General features: G+C 37.8%; 1 long non-coding RNA gene across 1 annotated transcript; it reads left to right on the forward strand.

The window, feature by feature from the left end:
• The first annotated feature begins 3706 nt into the window (after positions 1-3706).
• Positions 3707-5875, forward strand: LOC133300796 (uncharacterized). Its single transcript, XR_009750099.1, has 3 exons — positions 3707-4108; positions 4931-4997; positions 5706-5875. It is a non-coding gene; the product is annotated as an uncharacterized LOC133300796 (long non-coding RNA).
• Positions 5876-6385: the final 510 nt, after the last annotated feature.

Consider the following 6385-nt stretch of genomic DNA (forward strand, 5'->3'; position numbering starts at 1 on the left):
ACCTTTGAACTTAGGTAATTTTGGATCACCCCATGCATTTATCTTAACCTTATCCTAAATAAATCTACAAAAGGTGCCATGCATTGGTGAGTGATCACACATGGCAAAACCTCATCTACTTTTGTACCCCTTATTCTATGCGCCTAGGGTGGGGGAAAAGTAAACTGATTGCTTGTGATTCTAACTAAACTCAATTAGCCCCTCAAGCATGCAACCAATTAGGAAATATGAATAAGCTTGCATTAAGTCCATTGGCCAAAAATCACACTTTCTTATCCTCTTGTTCCTTTGGAGCGCTTAGGGTGTGTGATATAGTGTAATTTTGGTTCTTGTTATTATGTTACTAACCTCCAAACCCTTATCTGTTCTTCCCCAGCGCTGTATGAGTAGAGATAAAAGTTGAACGTTAATTTTATAATTAGAAGTAAGAATTGACCCTTCTCACTCTCATTTGGTCGTGCACCTCCCTAGTGAGAAACACACAGGAAAGCTTCAAACACTTCACATTATCCTCAATTACTCTCCAAAGAAAACGTAAACCCCAAAAGGAAAGAATACAACGAAACACTATTCCCTCTTCCTACTCCTTTCAGCCGCGAGCCCAAGAGCTGGGAGTCAAACGTTTAAAGTCTCTTTCCCTTCGATTTTTCTAGCTGGTCGGACCTCACCTTGAAACAAGGTAAGGTGTTCCCTTCATCCCTTCCCCTGCACCTGTTGTACAACTTTGATAGAACCACTTCTTGATGTGCAGGTAGCTAGAGTCCGAAGCTTGGAGCTTAAGAAGGCCTAGGTGGTAGTTCGCTGCTCCTGCCTTGTCGGTTGGGATTTTATTTTATTTACTCTAGAGGTGAGTCGATCCTCCTTACACTCTCAACCCCTTATGTTTCGACTTTCATGGGTATCTTAGGAGAAATATAATTCTGTCATTTGCACTTTTTGGTCGTTGAGGGTGGTAGCTTAAATTAGTCACTCATTCTCTTCAATTCTATTTTTGAATGACCTTAGGACTAGCTGCATATCGGTTTTAAATGGATGTTGTAAATTTGAATAATGATCTTCCTATTGGTGTTGAACTACCCTTGGATTGGAGACTTGATCAAGTTGGTAGAAAATGTTGAGTACGTGAATAAATTTTGTGCCTAAATCGTGGCCTAAAATCGTATTGCAAGTGTGTGTGTGTAGGGGAAGCTTTTGTCCAATTATGTTTCCATTCTGCCATGTTTTAACCAGTTTGAGCTTGGAGCTTACCAACACCTTGGGTTGTTGTAGTATGTAAAATAAAGCCTCCACGGTTAGGTTGCTAGGCTGTTTGCTATGCTAAAGAGGAAAATAATGAACCTTCACATAATTAAATTGAGTGGGCAGCACATTACAAGTAAATTGAATCCTACATGAACCAAGCAAATAATGTATTTAAATGAAAAGTGTGGGTTACTAGAGAATGGTTCTCAAATCCGATTCTGCATGCTTGTGAAACTTTAGAGACTTTGTTTTGCTAGCAATTGTTGGCACAAAATTTAGGCAGTGAACTATTAGTTTTCGGTGCCTAATAAATCGAATAAAATACAAGAATAGGAAGAATGGAAATGACTTGGAAATTATGAGATCAATATGAATTCTTCATTGTTAACGTATTGGGGTATTAACTAGAAGTCAGAAAATTTGGTTAGTGGAATTGTCATGAAAATCGAATTGGTGTATGTTGGGGACTTAGGATTTTATTATGGTAATATGTTATTAATTAATGGGAAGGCAGAAATTGGTGAGCACAAGAAGCATGGTACTCGAATGAAATGTAAGAATAAAGAGGCATAGGAATTTCTTATAAATAATAGGTAATATGAATAAAGTTCTGACTTATCGTACCATTGATTAGGTGCGCGTAATTATTAAAGTGTGGGCTGGTTTTGGTGCCGTTGATTATTGCGTGGACACAAGGTAAGTGTCTGGCGGTATTAACTCTTGTGACTGCTAGCTAATACATGAATTGTGAACGTTGCTCTCATGTGCCTTGGTCCTGAATTTTGTATATGTTAATTGAATTATGCTCATGGTCTTGCTTTGCTAAATATTTTGTTTTGGAGAATTATTGGTTATTTAGCACTCGAATATTGGAAAATCCATGAGACATATGATATCTTGATTATTATCTAGTCATGCATACACATTCCATGATTTTAATTGCGTGTTTGTGTGCGAACCATGTCATAGCATACATGCATAAGTTTCACGTTGACATCTGAATATAAATATTAAAAATAAGCATACGATTGAGCACGCATCATATAGGCATCCCTGCGGTACCAGGGTATGGGACACTTGGCTTCAGTCCATTTAGGTTACAATTGGAACCCTCCGAGGAGCCATTAAGGGAGGGACCTCCACTATACTTGTGTGTACAGGCACGACGGTGCTGTACATTTTAGGCGTTATATACGCATCTTGACTAGTATATTTGGCGTTATATACGCATCTTGATTAGTATATTTGGCGTTATATACGCAATATGATAAAGTTTAGTATCTGCAGGATTCAACCACGTACCCAAGCTTCAAACAGAAAAGAGAGATGCTCTTGAAGCTCACTACCAACACCAAAGGTTCTGACTTCACCAAGAAAACGAAAATGAACTCAAATGTGGTTTCTTTGCACTCAAAGATCACTCATTGGTGCTCCAAATGCCATAGCAAAGGCTCCAACAACACAATTAACCAAGTCAGCACTCAAGGTTCCTCAAAATAGTCTCCAACTCAGAAAATGACTGCCCTTTTCACTCACAAGCTCACCCTCACTCCAACCAAGTGTTTAGATGATATAAAAAGAGAAGAAAAGGTGAAGACTTCACACAAAACCAAGCAAGAATGACCAAGAATGAAGGTGGCAGCAAGGAGAGCTCACACACCAGCAAAAGTCACGTAGGAGGCTGAAGAGTCTAGGGTTTTGTGCCCATAATAAGGGTATTTATAGCCACTTACTCATTAAACACACAATATTAACTTTAATTGCTACGCTTAGTGTAACATCTCGTCTAATTAGGAACCCATTTAAAGTGCAATTAGGAATGTGGTAGAGAACTTGCCTTTAAATTAAATAAATGTTGCCTTAGAATGGAGTTAAATTAAATTAGGGAAATTATTTGTATTACCATGGAAGGTGAATACCTATTTTATGCTTGTGAAATTCTAGTTATGAGTATAGGAATAATTTAATTATAATATACAGGAAGCATGACACTACTTGAAATTATATGAGTACTCATTAAAAGTGTGCTATTAATTTTGTTTCAAAGAGTAAACCCTTAGTTATTAATTGGAGGGTACATAAAATAATATACATGAGTTAATTATTAAGATAGGAGAGCATTGGATTTATATGTTTGGGCCCCATTTCATGTGATGGGCTACGGCCCAAAATGCTTTTTGAATTTAGCCCAACACTCTCATCCATCTTAACCTTATCCAAAGATCTTTCAAGGCTGTCCATGATTGGTTTAAGATCTACACATGGCAACTAATATCACAAACCTCTTGCATGCGTGACACCTAGCCCTTTTATTCCCTTACATGACCGCCACATGTTTTGACTAAAGAAAATGGATGTCCGCAATAAAACTTGAAACTCTCTTGCATGAACGACACATGGCCTCTAATTCTTTTCATGTGTGTCTCATACTCCTCCCTGCATGTCCGCCACATTCACACCAAAATGGACAATGAACTTTCTCCTTTAGGGTCGGCCAAGCCCTCTTGGTGACCGAGAAATCAATGCTTAATATTTCAAAGGCTGAAACTCTATCTCATCTACTACACCCTCCACCTTGAGCTCCTTAGGCAGGGAACAAATTGTTTAGCATTTCATCTCCCCTTTTTTCTAGTTGGCCGGACCACATTTAGCAACAAGAACTTGAAACCGTGAAGTTTAAAGAGGTGTGACAGCTTCATTACCCTCTTGTTCCCTCTTTTCCCTTCGGCCGTACACCAACAAACAAAGGGCTATGGTAGTACCTTCCTTTTCCCTTGCATGCAACTGAATTCATGTCTTGGAAGCTCAGGAACCAGTAAAGGGAGGTGCTTTGTTCGATTGGAAAGCATGGGTGGTAGTCAAGAAGGTAACCAACTTAAACCAAAAACTCATCACCCCTTTCTGTTTCGGTTTTGGGGGCAGGCTAGGAGAATGTATGTCTTGCTTTCAAACTACTTTTATATTTTGCTGGACTGTTTTGGTGGACCTTCTATTGTGCCAAGTCCTACTTAAATTCTAAAAAGACAGCATGCTGTAGGAATGCTTTTAGCGCACCTTGATGTTAGTGGGAGTTGGCTTGAGTATAGATTGTTTATCACTCTTTTGTCTTGCCCTCATATTCGGCCATCCCATGTAGAATCAGAAAGTATTTTCCTTTGGCTTTTTCATTCATCAATTCTGCCCTTGTTGACCGATTTAGACTTATCTCTTAATCACTCAGAGAATTGTTTTTGAAACTTGGAAGTAGCTCTCTTGCGTAAATTGTTTTTCTGTTTTGGTGAGCCTTAACATGTACCATGTTTGATTGAGTATACAACATGTAGTTAAGCCTTCCTCCACTCAACCATGGCCTTGTTGAGTTAAAATTTTAAATGTCATGTACCCCCTACATACTAAAACCGATTCTTTTTTGATTTAGTCATTGGAATTCCTCACTGTTAGTTAGGGGATAATTTATTGGAAACCAGAAAATTGTGTAGGAAAGATCTATGAAGGCCGAATGGGTACAAGAGTCCCTTAGCACGGGAACTTGTGGGTAACTTATAGACAAAAAAACAGGCATTTAGCGGCGGTTCATTTTTGGTATAGGGGCGGTTGTAACCGTCGCGTATACCAAAAATGAACCGCCGCAAAATGCCTGTTTTTTTGTAGTATGGAACGTATTCTAATTGATTATACTTGTGTATAGGTGCGCATATTTTGTGAGTTATGGACTGATTCGCAGCTGTTTGGTAAATTATTTTGTGGAACGCGAGGTATGTGTTAGGTAGTTAAACCTATTGTGACTATTAATTTAGATCATGGAATTTTTGATTTGTTGCTCTCATGTTTCCGTAACAAAATTATGTTTGAAAGCATGTGAAATCTGATTTGAATATGATTGGAGGAAAATTCTGTTTTGTATACACATGCTAATTGAAAGTGTGGTGTCATAGTCTTTGTGAACTATGACTTATGATGACGAAGAATGATGATGAGCATGAACATCATAATTTTGCATTTTGTCATGTGTGTGAAGCAAAACATAGCATCTCATGCATCCATTTACATACAGTATTGGAAACAGAAATATTTTATGAAACTAAGCATATGATTGAGCACGCATCATATAGGCATCCCTCAGGTACCAGAGACAGGGACACTTGGCTTCAGTCCGCATAGGTCACAGTTGGAATTCACTTTTGATGGGAGCCAAATATGGAATATCCACTGTACTAACAGTTTGTACGTGCACTGCAGCTATGAACGTACAAACTACTGGCGTTATATACGCAACTTGATTAGTATTCTGGCGTTATATACGTACTCTGATGATATTTTAATATCTGTTCGGAATGTATTTGATGATGTGACAATGTTGAAAATTCTGGTTTTAAATTAATATTGTTGCAATACTGGATTTTCTGCCACACTACTGGGATTTTTCTCACCCCTTTGGGGTTGCTATTTTTATAAAATGGCAGGAGGACGGAAGAGCATTTGAAGACATAATTATATGGACGTTTTGCTGTTATGTGCTGCTGTTTGAACAATTGTTGTTACTGTTTCATTGTTTGGATGACTGTACTCATCTGAGAAGTTGGATTATTTTTAACGCATGATTTAGCTACTGTTTTGAGACTTTCTAATCAGTTAGCACCTTGGATAATTCTGAAAAATGTTTTGTGAAAATAATTCCTGAACCTTTATTTTAAGGGCTGTTTTTTTTTAGAAAACTGATTTTGCGAGCACTTTGCAAGTTGTCGTTCTGGGGCTACAGACCTCTGAATGAGTCATAATTTATATGCACGTAAAGCCCCAGATGTGTACTTTCAGATTATGTACAAATTATGTTCAAACTATGTAAGCACGATTTATTATGAATTTTGCAAGTCAGCAGGTTTTTAGAAAAATGTACTGAATTCACAAGCACCTCCCGAGTTCTGTTTTGTGGGACTATTCACATCCGAATCGCTTATAATTTATATATACGCGAAGCCCCGGATGTCTAGTTTCTCCGTAGCATTAAATATTTTTTTAAACTGCTGAACTCGATTTTATACAGATTTTATAAGACAGCAAGGTTTTCTGAAAAGTTTAGAAATTTCCGCAAGCAGTTTATTCTTGAAATTACCACTGTTTCATAAGCAATTTAATTTCACTC

Source organism: Gastrolobium bilobum, unplaced genomic scaffold, assembly GCF_033153095.1.
Source record: "Gastrolobium bilobum isolate Gb01-03AN ecotype WA unplaced genomic scaffold, APGP_CSIRO_Gbil_v1 utg22474, whole genome shotgun sequence".
NCBI classification, from domain to species: Eukaryota; Viridiplantae; Streptophyta; class Magnoliopsida; order Fabales; family Fabaceae; genus Gastrolobium; species Gastrolobium bilobum.